General features: G+C 38.4%; 1 protein-coding gene and 1 long non-coding RNA gene across 2 annotated transcripts in view; both read right to left on the bottom strand.

Annotated features, from left to right (window-relative positions):
• The window catches only part of LOC144005811 (roundabout homolog 2-like), a 101,145-nt gene that overhangs the window by 68,279 nt on the left and 14,714 nt on the right, over window positions 1-18,152 (bottom strand). The window lies entirely within an intron of this gene.
• Window positions 9,515-10,997, bottom strand: LOC144006815 (uncharacterized). The gene is made up of 3 exons (XR_013279948.1): window positions 10,734-10,997; window positions 9,788-10,031; window positions 9,515-9,687 (listed from the first exon to the last, which is right to left on the bottom strand). It is a non-coding gene; the product is annotated as an uncharacterized LOC144006815 (long non-coding RNA).

The raw sequence follows: 18,152 nt of genomic DNA, 5'->3' as shown, positions 1-18,152 counted from the left end.
ACAACAAATGCATAAAAAATGCTTTTAATTGATAAGATTCAAAGATAAAATGTAATAAAAAAAAATCAGCAAACAAAATATGGTTGAGTTAAACTCTATTTTGTTTGTTTTAAGAATTCATTGGAGGCTATTAACGAGCATGGGCACAAGTAGAAAATAACAGCTCCCATTAGGTGAGGAATAGCACATTCACTATAAAAGCAAAAAAAAAAAAGAACCCTTCAACTGACACTTTCTTTTTTTTTAATCAACTCCAGCAGAAAAGTGGTTCATGCTGAGATATGATAACCGTGCACTACATGGAGAATGGCACACGCACAATTACGACTAAAAGAGGGAGACAAAGAAGAGACATTTTTCATTTTACTTTTCCAATGTACTTAAACCTCAGCCCTGTTAATTAGAAATCCAAAGACGTTCCATCTTTTGGGCACAGTTAATTAAAAAGTGTGAACACTTTTTTTCCACACAATTATTATACGTGATGTGTAGAAGGAAACATACGAGTAAGACAAGAGAACATGAGGTAGAAAATAAATGAATGGCAATATCATGTTGTACTGTATGTACATAATCGCAAGGCAATTAGATGATAGGATGTGGATATCAGATTGAATACATTTGTTGCTTTTGTTCATAATAACCAAGCCTTTTTTTTCCCCCATGTCACTGGTTTGTGTCAATTAGGGCTGTGCACGAATCGGTGGTGACTCAAATTGAGATGTGGATTGGCCGTTAAATATGAATATCGTATCTGAATTTTCAGATTCGAGTGAGAAGTAACCCTATAGAGCCATGAAATATATGCGAGAAAATTCTGATTCTTTGTAAAAACAGTATTTATTGGTCTTTTTGGAGAAATAAAAAAAAATAATAATAAAATAAATCAACTTCCCCATATGACTCTTAATTTGTGTCATATTTGATACATCCGGTCACAATGCTCACATTTATAACTGTCAAAAATATCATAATAAACACACATATCTAACATATTAGTATTTCCAAAATTCAGAAAGAACATTTTCCTCTATTAATAAGTATAGGTGTCTCTCCTTGGTCAATTGGGGTGATCTTGCAACGTCACTGCAAAAGCCAGACAATGGGTGATACTGCCCTCTAATGGATTATCTTTGCAATGCATGTGTCTGATCATATACATCAGGAATTTATTGGGGAAAAATATTATACTTATGAAATAAAATGTCTTGTATCTAATATGACACATTTGACGTTATAGAGTTCACATTGAAGGCAACCTGCAAATTTCTTTTAGATGTTCTTTTCTTAATCTTTTAGATTAATTTCTTTAGATGCTTTGATGATTGCTAAATTAAAACGCATCATACTGGTTTGTGTATTTTTTTTTAACTTTACGGGGTTTAGTTAGAATTCACAGTGTGAAACAAAATGTCCTTCCTTTGCACTTCAAGCAGTTTGTCATCCTTCCTAATCCTTATTAGCGCACCCGATGACCACAACACCAGGACGTAAATCGCCCTAGCAGCACGAATTTTCCCTCTCAGCGATGATATGATAGCAAGGTTTGCTTGGACAACAAGGTGGTACAGGCGAGCTTTTTGATCGAAAGCCAGAACAGGTAGAAGGGGCGGGGGTTGGGGGGGGGGGGGGGGGGGGGGGACATGTGCAGGTGGTGGGGGAGGTGTGCTGCAAACAAGGCGGGATCTGACTTTGATGAGGAGACATGAAGAAGAGGAAAAAGCTCAGGCTTCAAGGTAAGCGGGGTGTGCGAGGAGGTGATAAGGAAGCTGCGGCAGATGCCACGCGCGCATGAGCACGCACATGGCTACCCTTACATGAAAACAAGCACGTACTCCCAGAAATACATTTTATATAGCGCTTCTCCACCTCAGAAGGCCCTCAAAGTGCTTTACATTCGACCTACCTAAAAGCGGCACCAGGAGCAACTGGGGATTGAGGATCTTGCTCAAGGATACTTCGACGTAGTCACAATTGGCATGGGATCGAACCGACAACCTCTGGGTTGGGAGATGATGACCACTCTACCACTGAGCCACACCACCCCCAATAATATAAAATTTATATTTATAGTTATAACGTTTGATACCATCTCTGTCATTGTCCATAAAAAAAAACAATGTTATTATTGTTATGATTATAACAACTATTAGTGTTATTTATTTTATTTTAGTAAATGAAATATTTGTCAGATAGGCAGGTTTGCATTTTGGAATTGGTGGGCAAAAGAGAGGACCCAAACTCAGGAAAACATGGAGGCAAGGCTTGAGTGCAGGATATGTCAAAGGATTTTAAAAAAAAATTAAAAAAAATAAAAACAAAAATTACTACAGAGAAAAAAATATATATATATATATATATATAAAAAACTAACACTGAAAAACAAAACACTGAATAATAAGCCCAAAAACAATGAAACAAAACACTCAACATGACAAACATTTGGCAAACAACTGTCACGGACTCAACAAAGACAGCGAACTAAATACAAACAAATTGACGAGACAACGAGGCACACCTGGACCAGACACGAGTGACTGGAGGCAGCTGATTGGAGACAAGGAATGGTGCTAATGAGAACAGGTGGTGACGAAAACCTAAACAGTAGACATCAACAAAAAGATGACATTACATGAAGCAAAACTAATTCTAATCTAAACCGAGTCAACAAAAACACAAATGAAGGCATATTTTAATAAATCTTATAATTTGCAGGTACTGTATACCCCTTTTTTAGGAGCCAGTGGGCATAAGCAGGTGCGATATAAATGATTCCAATTTTTTAAAGGTCTTATAAGTAGTAAATATTATGTGTGTTATTTTTGGGGGCAACTGTCAGGTGCGCATTTGAGCTCACATGCAGTGTGTAATACAGTATGATACACTCACATACATTAAACAGCAGCTAAAGTGGCCCTGGGGAGTGCTTCGTGGCCTTGAGTGGTATGGAATAGTGAACAGTAATTTATGGTTGTTTGGCTGGCTTATTTCAGAAGCCATTAGGATTAATTAAGTGTCGCTAAATATGGTCCTACCAAGCTCGCATCACATTCTGATCATGTACTTACATTTGTTTTCATTTAGAAGCTGCTAACAGCCTAAGTGAATGAAGACGCGAGTGTTCTAATGGGCGGTAGACATCAAGTGCAACTCTTACGACAGCAGGACGGTGACTTATGGCGCAAACCATAGTAAAGCGAGCGAGAACATCTCTTAAAGCATTTAACATCAGCGAAACGTTCACTTGCCAATATGGCTAATCAAAGACTGACAGCAGGAAAAGTTGTAGAGAGGAAATCAGCAAGCAGGCAATTAGACTCTTGTGAAACTCGTCGTCGTTTGTCTGGCAAGCGAAAGTGAGGGAAACACAGCCAAGCAAGCTCAGCCGACTTCACTGTTGCCTCGGATAGAGTTTGCACAGGCAGTTGCCTCCAATCAAGGATTAATTGAACTAACCAAAAAAAAAAAAAAGGGTAGTTTTGGAATTATTTTGTGCAAGCATTTGTCCTTCTAAGTCTGATTAAGATATCATCGCAGTGATTGCTTGTCTCTAAAACTGCAAATTAGTGAGCACGCAGATGTTTGTCCGTGATTGCAAGGGTTTGTGGGAACCACATTGTAAAAGTTGTTGTCGTTTTCTCCCCCTCCATGAAATCAGAATATCTCAGCAAAACAGCTGCTACTCTCGTATTATGTTCTTCTAAAACTGTAAGGAATGATTATATTTACTCTTGAGTAAATATGACTTGATACCAAGTACTGATAAAACTAGACTAAGTGCAATTTCTGCAGAAATTGCGTGGGAATGCTGAAAGCTGAATGCTAAGATTTGAATGCATGTGGAATGCTTATGAAGTAAATTGAGAGATAAATGATGACCTCCTGGTTACTGGACTAGACTAAGTGCAATTACTGGAGAAATTGCGTGGGAATGCTGAAAGCTGAATGCTAAGATTTGAATGCACGTGGAATGCTTATGAATTAAATTGAGAGATAAATGATGACCACCTGGTTACTCGACAATGCACTTTACCAACTGTGCCACTGAGCACGTGGAAAGTGAAGTTCAATACCTTTCCCATTGAAAATGAATGGGGAAAACTTTTATATTGAATGTTAACTTGCGCAAATTCTGTTTGTAATGTGGAATCAGATGATATATACCCCGGGAGGCGTGAATTTTTGAAGCTAGTTGAAATTTGAACAATGTAAAGTGGGAGTTGTTAGGTGGCAAAAAAGTGTGGAGAATAAAAATCACAATAAAATATGTGGGAATGCTTCAGCATTCCCACAATGAAACGAGAAGGTGGCCAATACTTCCACAATACTGCCACCATCGCTACTACCTTCAAATAATCCCTACCTTGCAATTGAGCTGTTGTGAAGTCATGACCTGAATTCTTCGACATACAGTTTTACAGCTACTATATTACTATGCAGAATGGAAAGTTCAATGTTCAGTGAGCAGTCTAATTAACCCCTAAAAGATGATTAATAAATTAAATAACAATGATTACCAACAAACAAATATGCTCGTTAAACTTTACTATACTGCCTTGATCCTTCTAGCCAGACAGCAATATACACAATTTCGCTTTTTAGGGTGTATGACACGGAGAGGGCTTAAATAAGTAATCAAATCTTGTAATAAAAAAAGCAATAAATACTTGATGCAAACATAAATAAATCAGTAAAATATGCAAAACAAGACAAGAAGAATATTCACATTTGATGTTGAAAATCATTCGGTGTGAGTGACTGCATGGGCCAAATTTGCAGCTGAGTCATGACGGAAGCTGGTTATCTGAGGCCAGCACACTCACATAAACTCTTAAATGCATTTTTTTTTTTTTTTTTTGAAAGATTACTTCTCTTTGGTGCCACTTAATCCAGCTCTTTAGTGGGCATTTGTGTTTTGAATATGTGTCACATTAATTCAATTATGGACTGTGAATATGTTGTGTTGTGTCATCTTCAGTAAGCAAAGAGAGGAATCAAACATTCAGCAAGTTGGCACTTTGGTGTCCTGGCATAATGAAAATAGCAGTTGAGCTTTATTGGAATTGAATTTTAATGGGGGGGGGGGGGGGGGGGGGGACAACACACTTACCTAGATTAAACCATAGATATTATATTGTAAAACTGTCTCATAGAGGATTTCCAATCACAATTTCTGTGGTATCAACTGGGGGGGGCTCAGAAATATTAACAAAAAAAAAAAAAGCTGACGAGTGATAGAGCTTTGTGATTTTCCAGGAAATTTTTAAGTTTAAAGGGGAAGTTAACCCAAAAGTAGTATGTGCCCCCACTACTCTAAGCACCACATTCTGATTAATATTGTGTTTGGGGGAGTTAAATCCACCTGTTTTTATCCATCTCAGGGGGCGGCCATTTTGCTTGCTCTGGGCTCATGTAATAACCAATCACAGCTCAGCTTCAGAAAACTTGTGAACTCATAACTTATCATATTCAATAAATGCCATATTAATCAACCAATTATTTTCGTCGGCTTAGACAATTTTATTCCTCCAACCCTAATATCAACATACAATCATAATAACATGATTAAATCAAATGCAATTTGAGCATTTTTTTTTATTTATTTTTTTCCCCCAGAAGTGCTTCCCAAACTGATAGCCCTTCGCACTAATCAGTAGCCAAGAAGTAGCTCTCAGCATCAAAAAGGTCGGTGACCCCTGGTTTAAGTATGAATCAAAGCCGTTTCCAAGCACCCATAAATATGAAAGGGAAAAACACGCATCATGTGTGGGCTGAGATTTGCAGTGCTCTGCACAGCAGCAACCACAAGGAGTTGACTGCATAGTTTCGGATTCACTCCATTAGACATTCCCAGGAGACTTGTTTGCAACAATTCCAGCTCTGAGAGCGAAAGTGACACAACATGGCCGTAACCCGTGACATTTGTGTGAGAACCAGATCTCAGTCATCGCCCGAGGCGAGGCCGAAGTGAACACGGATGACCATAAATTGTTTCATCTGTTGGCCACCAAAAGTGTCCGGTCCCCCGGCGAAACACTGGATGGATGCACTTAGGCAATATGAACCCCACAAGCTGATCGTTTCAGGAGCTTCGTGACCATCGTGACGACTGCCTTCTCCCCCAACATCTATCACGGGAAATGATGAGGTCTATGCTCGTCTCTACTTTATATGCGTCTCTGCACACTGACAGAAAGCTGTCAGCTGTGAGGCTTGGGTGATTTTCCACTGGCAGCATCCATGGAGAAAATCCTGGTTGGATTCAGTGCTGCTTGGCTTTTCTGATGTGTAAGAGTGCTGGAAACAGGCCTTGCAGGTTTAAGCAGATTAATTAGGGTGTAGCGAAGTCAGTGGGTAAAAAAGGCACACAAAAAAAAAATCTTCCATAGGTGGCGTATCCACTGACAGAGCTTTGCATACAGAGAGATGCTTGAATTATGCACACTACCACCCGCGTTCTAACTGCACCCGCGCACACACGGAGGAGACACTGCTGGAGGGCAAAAAGGCAGGCATATAACCCCGCTCGTGCTCTCTCTCCAGTGTTAGTCAAATAATCGTAGCCTCCGCGTCTATCCCTGAATGTGTTTATTCGCACTCTATTTTTACAGGGAACAAATTTCCCCTTGTTTGCACAATTACAAAAAAAAAAAAAAAAAAAAAAAAAAAAAACGCTATTTGTGATATGTCACTAGGGATGTAACGATATCCAAACATCACGATGCGATATTATCACGATACGAAGGTCTCGATACGATAATTATCACGATATTGTGGGGGCGTTGGCGATATTTAAAAAAGATCACAACATTGTAACAAAAGAGAGCTCATACTAAAAAAGCACAATATTGTGCTTTTGTACATAACAGCAATGCATATAATAACAATATTGAGGCACTTACTTGGTAATGCAAGCACACACTGATCGCTTCACAAGCAAATTAGGTTCCCCTTTATCTGACAATTAGCATAGATTTTAAACATAGAAGGCCAAAACATCCCTAATGAAAATTAAATTGCACGAAATTGTACTAATAAACTAGCCACTAGAGGGTGCTAGAACTGCACAAATGGAAATTAACCTGACTTTTTTTTTTTAACAGATGTGTTTCTTTTAAATATTGTGAACATGACGACGGCAATATTGTGGCAGTTTTAATATCACGATATCACGATATTGCCCGTATCGTGACATCCCTATAGCTCAGTTCAAATTTTGCCCTCAAAATATAACCATCCTCTCTTTCAAAAAACATACTCCGGATATGACATAGCAACAAAGTATGTCTAGCTTTAGAGATTAATTGTTAAGTTCTAAATTCCACATGATCAGTATAAACCTACAATCTCTAATAACAATTATTGTTGTTCCGATACCGATACCGACACTGCATTAAAACAGTGGTTTCGGCATCGGTGAGTTACTCACAAGTAACATGCCGATACCATTAATTCCAACTTTAATATAGGATTTTTGGATGCAGCATCTTGCGTCTTGCTGGTGCACGACATTCACCGGTATGTGACATGTTCACTGCATGCCGATCTAAGATATCCTATTGGCCCTTGAATACTATGAACAAATAGCAGGACAGCTTTTTCATGTTGAGGAAAAAAAAACTTAAAGCCCCAGTGTGTAGCTCACGACCGCCATCTATCGGTCAAACAAGATAATGCAATGATTTTAAGCACACGAACTACGGCGTCCCAGAGAGACCCTACTTCAACAGCCTACCACCAATTTCACCGGAACAGAACGCAAACAACTTCTGGTATTCCCTCGAGTGATGACGTAAGTGAATTGCATTTGTTAGACATACTGTACAGATCCCTAATAATGGTGATTTAGTCATTTAATTTCAGAATTAATATTTTTGTCGGCATTGTTTGGAAATACTGTACGTCAGCTAATGATAATGGCTATCTATGTTCATATTTGTTAGTGCAACTAAACCATGCAACAGAGAACACACAGTTATGTTATGTTTTATAGACATGTGGACCATCTCAAAGGGGGCGAGGAGGGGTCGAGAGAGACGACGAGGAAGAGAACGCGGAAGAGAACGCGGTGTCTCGTAACGTACAATTATGTCATCATGGAAAAATAATTCCATTCGAGCATGCATGTGAATGGCTCAAAACATACCTTTGCTTGGAATATGTGGTATTTAGATTACATCGTTTGCTGATATGTTTAGTATATCGTGCAAAAATAATGGTGTTAACTGAACGACACATCTGCAACTCAGACTCGTAATTCCCCCCGTGTTTTGTTGCTACTAACCACTCAGAAAAGTGCTGCTTACAAAAACATTTGAAACCCTTTACTCAGATATCGATTTGTCACCATGTTGAACAATTTTACCTAATAAATATCACTAAGCAACTTAATTAGTTTTGATTGAAGATACAACAGCTTCCTTGTACTTCGATGTGCAGGAATTTACATGGCTTTCACAAATAGTCTTGCTCATATAATAATGTACTTCATTGGCTCAGTGACTTTCAGTTCATTGTTTGGTACCTCATCTGACCTACAATTGTTACCTTCTTGCAGAGACTCGTACAGGTAATGACCATGGAGGAACATGAAGATATCCAAGTCCAGCTGATAGACTGACACCAAGAAATACTTTTTGACACATTGCTGACACATCAGCACCACCACGATTTCCTGTACCTGGATCCCACATCAGCACCACCATGATTTCCTGTACCTGGATCCCAGACTGCAGCACCTTGGTGGACTTGTAGCAAATAAGTGACACTTTCCCAGATCCTTGAGGACAATACAAAGGTTTTTTTACCTGGCATATAATTAGTCCATGTCTGACACTTGTTGTAGTTTGTATAACTTGTATATTGTTGTTGTGTGTTAATTTGTACATTTTGAATAACTAAAAAAATACAATTTCCTTTGGCGTCAACATGCAGTGTTCATTCGACACCTAACCTAACACTATTTTACATGACCAGAAATGTAAAACATCAAAAGCCTGGAGAATTATTATAAATGCTTGCAATGACAAGGAATTCTTCATTGGCCAATGAATGTAAGGTACAGTACATGAAAATGAATGAATAAAATAAAGTAAAATAAAAGTCTACATGAAATGAACATATTAACTAAAAAAAAAAAAAAAAAAATGCTGTTAGAATATAATGAGCTACATGAATTGCAGTTGTTCCAGAATTTTACCAATACGCTGTGCATTTCAAAATATGGAAAATAGACATACAGGTTTGGGCCAAAAGTAGTGTTACAGAGCAGGTATGTGTTGTACACAGCTAAAATATCTGATTAACTCAATACCATGATGTTTTTTTGTTTTTTTTTGTGTGTGTGTGTGTGTGCTGACATTGCCCCCCATTAACATTGCAACATTCCTCCAACTCTCCCGAACACATAGTATGATCTGTAACACTACTTTTCGCCTACTCTATGATGTTATTGGGGCAAAATTAAGGAAGGCTTGTCCATTGATTGTGTGAACAGACTGCAGTAAAAATGAAGTCACTTCAATGTTTGCTGGTTTTATTAAGTTTGACATGCTCCTTGACTGCACAAGTACATGTTATGGAGTGAGGGCATGTTCCCACCAACGATGATATCATATTCTTCAAAGGCTTGCTGAGGAAAGTGAGGGAGGAGTCACTTCATGGCTTCAGACACCTGGTCAGCAGGTCCTGTGTAAAACAAGTGGTACTTGTACATGTGACCATTCCGTATTGCTTCACACAAAAAGTTCATGTAGTGTGCAATGCCGTCCATATGTAAATGACATACCAAGACGTCGGCTGACTTCAGTTTGTTGCAGCTCAGATATGGTAGGTGGAGATACTGGTGGTACAACACCGAAGCCTTCTGGGGTCCTCCATTCAAGTGTCCTCATTCGGGGCATTCCAATTTGGCTGCTGACTCTCCCCTTGATATTTTTTTTTCTTGCAGGTCGGTGATGTATTTAAACGGTGCATGAATGCTTGTATACATCAGAATATGGTTCTGGAACCCCTCAAGTTTGGCTGTTGATCTAGTGTGACACAAACAAAAACACAATTATAAAATAAAATAGAATAATTGATGATACTACTATATGTCACCAACTTTCCAACAAAGCCCCCAAAATAGAGGTAAGATCTTTAGTTTTTGGGCCCAAAACATTGTATTAGCTAGATAAAAGTAACTTGACTGCATACTGCATAGAATATGCAAAGGCTGCTTGCTTGTCGAATTTCCGTGGAAAACGTGGCAGCCTGTAAATTCTTGTGCACCCAATTACACAATGGACCAGTACACACTTGAGTGAGAGAGTTCAGACTCTAGCAGTGCTTACGGTACAGCCAGCATTTAAGTCCAGAAAGTTATTCCCTGACGAAAATTAATTTCGAGAACACTATTTTCACCAACCACAACGAAAATAATTTTCAACTCCTCCACTAATACAGTATGCTTTAGATTCTCCATTGAAGTTATGGGCAAATATACCTTCGAAATCACAGTTACATTACATTACACAATAACTTGCGCATTTACTCTAAATATAACGTGCCAGCGGGAATCTTTTTTTTTTTCAAAGCAAGTAGCTACATAACGAAATCGTTCGAGTGGTGCGGAGTTGCTAATCAACAGCTACAGTGATCGTAAAACAAAGGTACGAACATCGTATTAATTAGTACGGAGTATACTTTTTCTCTCGCTCTCAAAACGTAAACACAAATGTACTCTTACTTACCGGTCAAGTAGAAAGCAGTCGAAGGCACCGGCACGTCCCAAACCTAGTCTGTTCCTCATTTCTCTCCATCTGGCAAATGCGGCTACAATATAAACTCTTGTTTTGTCGCGCTGAAATAAAATAAATTCCCAAAGTAAGTGTGATGCTTGATAATGCTCTCTTCGGGGACCGGAAACTCTTCTTCTTCGTGGACATGCGGTCGCCATACAAACCGGAAGTGCGTTCCAAAAACGCGTTAAGAAATGGAGCGCTGAAATTTGTCTTTGACGGCTCCCGTAGCAGAAAGATGGCGGCGAAACATGGCAGACACTAGCAGGCGAGGCGCGGACATGTAAGATAATTTGCGATTTCTAGACTAACCGTTATATTTTAAAAAAGTACGTTTATGCGATACAACATATCTTTTTACATACTACTAACACAAACAATTGTTTTTTTTTTTCGAATGATTTATTATTTCACCACTAGATGCCACTGTATAATACTGAGTGTACCTTTAAGTATGGTATCGGTATCGGCCGATACTGCAAAGCTGGGTATCGGTATCTGTATCGGGGGCCAAAAAACGGTATCGGCACAACACTAATAACAATATTGAGGCACTTACTTGCTAATGCAAGCACACATCGATCGCTTCACAAGCTAATTTGGTTCCCCTTCATCTGACAATTAGCATAGATTTTAAACCCAGAAGGCCAAAACATCCCTCATGAAAACTAAATTGCACTAATAAACTAGCCACTAGACGGTGCAAAAACGGCACAAATGGAAATCAACCTGATTTTTTTTAACAGATGTGTTCCTTTTAAATATTGTGAACATGACGACGACGATATTGTGGCAGTTTTAATATCACGATATCACGATATTGCCCTCATCGTGACATCCCTACCTGTCACATGGTGTTACTTTAAAGATAATAGCCAATAGTTAGTTAATGTTCAACACTGAGCCTAATGAAAGCAAGTTTTTTTTTCTGTCGGAGGCTGCCTGACAAGCATGACAACATGTATTGAGACAAAAAATGGCCGCCTCCTGAGTTAAAGCTTAACCATTCCACAAACAATCATTATCTTCCCTCTCCACTCAGTGCACTGGCCGATATTGAAGAAAAGACAAGGGCAAAAAATAACCATCACTGCCCCCCTTCCTCCCCAACTTCCTCATCACCATCATCATTTTCATCATTACACGAAATATGACCGAGAGCGGAATCCCACAATGCTGTGCAAATGTCGACGTGAGTTAGCGTCAAGAAGACACAAGAGATATGCATGCATCATCTGGCCAGGAGAACATCACTTGTGGGGAGACAGCCAGAGGCCCTAAGGAGAAGAGGTGGAAAGAAAGGAGTGGGGGGGATTTTGAGGGAGGGGTGTGTGTGTGTGTGTGTGTGAAAAGGAGTTCATAGTAGCTGGGTTGGAAGGGGGCGGGGATGCAGAACAACAGATGGGAATTGAGAGTAAAGTGAAAAGAGAAAAAAAAAGGTGCACCATTAGGGGAGAAAACAAGGGATGGAATGAGTGGGATGTTCACATGCAGGGGAAATAATACAAAGAAAGCAATCAGAGAAAATGGAGGCATTATATCCGCCCGCTGCATAATCTCCGCAGATTTAACCATAAAGCATAATCTCCACAGGTTTGACAATACAACATGTGGCCTCAATCGGAGCCAATTACAAAGCGGAGCGGTTTGCGTCGCACGTGTATTGATTTGTGTTTGGCGGTCACATTTAAGATTTGGGAGCTTTCTGAAGTGGGCAGACAGCCGGGGGGTCCCCTATGCATGTAATAGCGATGCACATCGCCTTTCATGCCCTTCACTGACCAGATTAAAGCCCGAATGACAAACGCACGGAGGCTGCAAACATCTGTTCTGCAACACACGGTCCATTCCGCCACATGCTGAGCGGCGTTGGTCACTCCTCAGTCCCGCTCCCCAATGCGGGAAACATCTGCAGCCGCAAACGAGTGCACATTAACCGCTGGGGCATATGACGCCAAGCTCACTCACGAAACATGAGGGCATCGTCCTGTGCACGGAAAACACAGCCGACGTTCACGTTGTTGCATTCCGTCTCAATGTCGACATTAAAGTGTAATTTGCTGTCTTTAAATAGATACATCAGACAGCAAACATCTCATTATCATTAAGATCATCTTTTATTGCTCCAATATGACGACCACCGAAAACAGTTGCTGCCTTACGCTATACAATAAATTCTGTAGTGTAAATTTGACTCTTTTTAAAGTAAATTTGACGCTTTTAAGATAGGGACCAAATAAACTAGGATTTACACTAGGAAGAGAGTAAAAAAAAAAAAAAAAAAAAAAAAAAAACTCACTCAAGGGTTGAGGAATGAACTTCCAATCTTCATTCAGCTTGGGAGACTGTCACACGACAACCTGAGCTATGCCCCTCCTACTGTTTGCTTTGTTTTGGTCTCTTGGAGAGGAAGATTCCACGCAATCATGGAATCAGCTACAGCTGACATTAGCGATATGCTAGCAGAAAACAGAAGCTGCGTGGCTCAGGGATTAGATCGGGTGTCTACCAAGCTGAATGTCGTGAGTTTGTTCCTACCTTGAGTCACGTTTATACTTTCCAATTTTTTATTTTACTAGAAAGCTGCAAGGGCCACTTTGATTTTTTTAATTTTTTTTTTAATTAAGTTATTTATTAACACATTCATTGCCAGACCAGACCTTTTTACACCAAGCGAAAATAGAGACCTAAAAGTCTTGGTGCTCACCTCTTAACTCATTTACTCCCAATAATGTATAAATACGTTTTTTATGTTCTAGGTGTCCCAAAGACGTATTTATATGTTCTTTGTTTTTTTTATGCTAGAGCATACAGAAGGCTTTGATGCAGCCTCTCAACTGCAAAGAACGGTTGCAGAAATGGTAGTTATTACACAAACGGCCAGCAGGTGGCAGCAGAGCAAAGGAGATCAAAAAGCTCAATTACTTACAATTTTAAATAAATTTGTGAAAACTGATGAAACTTAGCTCTCTTCTAATGCTAATTGCTGCAAAACGGAAACAGATAGAAACATACTTTTTTTCCTGATGAAAGAAGAGACTTTAATCTTTCTTTTAGTAGGTCCCATGTTTTTTATAGCAATAGAACACAATATTCTGTGGGCCTTGCAAAATCAGTCTAGGCTACTGCTTGTCGGCCTACCCGGAATTTCAGAGTTTCACAAGTCTTTGCTTATGGTTGTGTTGGTAATATTTGGGTACATTTTGAGCCAAGTCTTATTACTACATTCTCCAAAAGAATAGTTGAAATTGTTTTTAAAGTAGTATAAGCCATTATAACTGCAGAGGTCTTTGTCTTCCTTTTTTTTTTTAGCTTCTCATTTGTTAGGATGCTTTTCTACTCATGACATGTTTTCAACACAACTTCCCCTTTTAAGTGCATGAGTGCTAAAATACGTTGAACGGTTTTGACACTCTTTAAGGGTTTGCGCCCAAGCGCTGGGCCTGGAGTATAAAGAGAGCCGTGAAAATGTAAAAAGGAGGAGTCATGATACAAAAATAGCTGATAAAAACAATGTTTCCTCAGAGAGTTAGAGGGGGGCTGTACAAATACAATTACATGGCATGTTATTGCGGACAAAGTATGAAGTGGTTTTAACCACACGTTAGTGCACCACAGCCGGAATGAATTAAGCATAGCACATAGCCACAAACACCAAGATGCATAAAGGGCCGTTCAGCCGCAGCACTCTGAACATTTACTTGTATAAAAAGACTGCCCAGGTCATGTAGAGTTGCTCACTCTTGTCTTGAATAAAGCATGTTTTTTTATGAAGCGTCCAGGTAAAACACATGAGAAAACAGGTGCTTTAGTGTATGGCCTTTGAGAAAGGATGTTGCATTCAATGGTTCCAATGAATTAATAAAGGTTCCAGATAGTAGTTGTCCACTCACTCTTGGTAAGTCTGATGTGGACTTCTTATGAATCAAAAGATGCAATGGATGGATGGATGGGGGGGGATGATGACCTTTTACAGGCAAACTGAGGCATTTGGGATGAATGAATGGACAAACGGAAGTCTGGAATGGGACACTTAGCGTTACTAACAGTGCTTTGGCCTAGATTATATTGGTTGTCGGATAGGGCATCATAAATAATAAATTATGGAGACCCTCTGAATGGTTGCAGATGCTCTTTTTACCAATCACCTATAAGGCAAACTGATCAGAGTCAATTAGGTTCTTGAAAATGTTGGCTTTCCACAATGCAAATGTTAGGGGTGTGCGCAAAAAAATCGATACGGCAATATATCGTTGCGGGCCTCATTACAAGACGCGTATCGATACGCAGGCATCAGAATCGATATTGCTCGTTAACTTTAAATAGGCAGTTAACGTTTGCCGTTGCAGCTTGCGTCGTCGCTAAAAAAATAAAAACCAGCAACGTCTTTGAAGTTAATTGCCTTCAATTAATGCAAAAAATAGCTCACCAGTGATTGGACACTGTGTCTTGCTACGAAAAATGAAAGCAGAGGAAGAATATAAACATTTTTTTACCTATAAACTGAACATGGCACATCTCAATGTACCAATTTCCCTATATTTTGTTTTAAAAAACAAAATAAAATGTATTCCATGAAAAAAATGCTGTTTTTATTTCCCCAAATATTTCAAATCAGCACATTTTAGAGCTGTAATTTTAATACTTTGATATTTTTGCTCATATCGGCTCATGCCTATTAATAAATTTTCCCGGTGTGTCTATGAAAACTGCTCCCTGCTCGGTACGTACGCATTTAAACCAGGCATGGCGCTTGGTGGTAAACCAGGAGAGCTACTAACAAAAACATTTTTGTCATACAGCATAATAAACATATCCTTTAGGTGTATACATATGACTGTTATTATAAAATGCAAGTAAATTAATGTGAAATATCGGGATACGTATCGCCTCGAAGATCAAGTATTGGGATACATATGTATCGCGATACGTATCGTATCGTATCGTGACCCCTGTATCGTGATACGTATCGTATCGTGAGGTTGGCGGCAATACCCAGCCCTAGCAAATGTACTGTTGAAGTGTCTTGACTTATGAGTTTAAGAACTTAGCACGGACACGTTTTGAGCGGTGGGACTGAGAGGACAGTGGATACGGTGCGGTGCGGCAAAAATACGCATATTCGCCAAAGTTACAAAATTTGAACTTTCTGCGCATTTCGTGGTCTGATGGGCTGAAATGTGCGCCACATCGGCCTCGGGATGGACGACGTCACACGAGCATCCTGTTTGTTGTCACCTGGGCCGCAACAACACGGGCCAGCCAGCCACTTACCCCTGTAATAAAAAACGGTATCCCCATCCCGCGGGTACAATGCATGTTTTTTCAATAAATACTTGAATACACATGTGGGCTTTTCAGTTTTAGAAACAACATTTTGAAAGCAAGAAAAAAGCATTTCGCGGAGAAGCAAAATAAAAGCAAGCACTCGCGCTGCAGTGGACGATGCATTCAATGACCTCGCACGCAGTAGGAAATCTCAGATATAACTTGCCACACTTTTATACATAAACGCTTAGACCTGGTCAATATATTGTTTCATTACATAATAAAGTGATACAAGATTACTCACGCTTGATAAATCATTACAAGTGCAAATTGTTTTTGCTAAGTGACTGAGGGTTTTTTTTATCAGCACAAATAAATACATGTCCTTTCTGTCATACCCCTTGCAGACAAACACATTTTAATTTCCCCAAAGTAATTTTAACATCTTTAAATTTTAATAACTGAATATTTAATCATGATAAAACCTGACTCGATTCAAATCCCTGGCAACAGAGTGTGACACGTTTCTCCAGCAATGATAACAGCGATGATTTACTGCTGTTGCTGTATCGTATGAAGGCCCACCGACTTGTTCTAATGGAGTAGTTTAAGTCAGTGCCAACTAATCTAAAATGGGGTATGTAGCCATATTTCACAATATAATGTTAAGACATTACATCATTTAATTACAACCAGTAATGTAAAATATATGGCATCATGTTATACAGTCATAGTCAGCAGTCTAATATCTATATATATATATATATCTATATCTATATATATATATATATATATATATATATATATATATAGGCCTGCTCGATTATGGAAAAAATAATAATCGTGATTATTTTGGCAATAATTAAAATCACAATTATTCAAACAATTATTTATTTTTGGTAAAAAAAAAAACAAGATAATGTTTCGGCATTTAAAAAATATTAAGATTAACTAAAAAAAAAAAAAACAGAAAATACTTTAAATATGTAAAAAATAAAAAATAAAAATAAATAAATAAATAAATAAAATTAAAAAAAAACAGAAATACTATAAATATGTAAGTTCCTTTTGGACCAAACAGAATTTATTAGAATATATATTTATAATAATATATATTTATTTATTTATATTGAAGTGCAGAATGTGCACTTTGCAGGAGAACAATCCTTTATTTTTTTTGGTATAAAGCAAGAAAATGTTTGAACGTAAAAAAACAAATAAAAGAAATATTAAGACAAATACAATGACTTGAAACACTATAATTATGCAAGTTTTCTTTTGAATGAAACAAAATTTATTAAATGAGTTGTCTTAAAATTTAAAAAAGGTGCAACTGTATAAATTTAAACAACTCAAAAATTAGTTTTTTTTTTTTTTTACGATTATGCTGATTTTGTAATTGTGGAGTGCAATAATTGAAATTGTAATTGAATTTCGATGAATTGCATTATATATATATATATATATATATATATATATATATATATATATATGAAGGAAACTTTGGTCAAAAGGGACAAAGTGCAGTTCATTTAATTGGTCGTCAGCAGCTATTTCAGGCAAAAACATAGGTGGGAGTTGAAGAACATAATATGCAACCCCTGACTCTCAAGCCCCAATTTGCAGAGAGAGTCTAGGGGCAAAGAGGACTTTTTGCTGAAAGGGTTAGTCTAGACTACCTTACTTATTGATCCATGATCTGACCGAGTTGTGCGCAATTGGTTAACCATGCTTTTGTATTGATAAATCCATCCCTTTGTCTGTCATTTGGGTTTGTAATTGTGCCTTTTCCTCTTGAGTCCTGCCCATGTCAACCCCACCCCCCACACTTTCCCCCACCACAGTGGGCTCTGTCTAGTACCTTTATTAACATATTACACCCTAATTACGTTAAAATAAAACAAAATGCAGATTATGTTGGTGGTAAATGGACGTCATGGTTATGTTGAGACAATAAAAAAAATAAAATAAAATTCTGGGGATTGCTCTGTCACACGTTCATTAAATAGTTTGACAGCCTGCTCCATCTTAAACCAGGGGTGTCCAAACATTTTCCTCTGAGGGCCACATACAGAAAATAGAAAGCTGCAAAGGGCCACTTTG

This window comes from Festucalex cinctus, chromosome 18 (assembly GCF_051991245.1).
Source record: "Festucalex cinctus isolate MCC-2025b chromosome 18, RoL_Fcin_1.0, whole genome shotgun sequence".
Classification (NCBI taxonomy): Eukaryota; Metazoa; Chordata; class Actinopteri; order Syngnathiformes; family Syngnathidae; genus Festucalex; species Festucalex cinctus.
The sequence above is the reverse complement of the archived record's forward strand: the minus strand, read 5'-3'. Positions and strand labels throughout refer to the sequence as shown.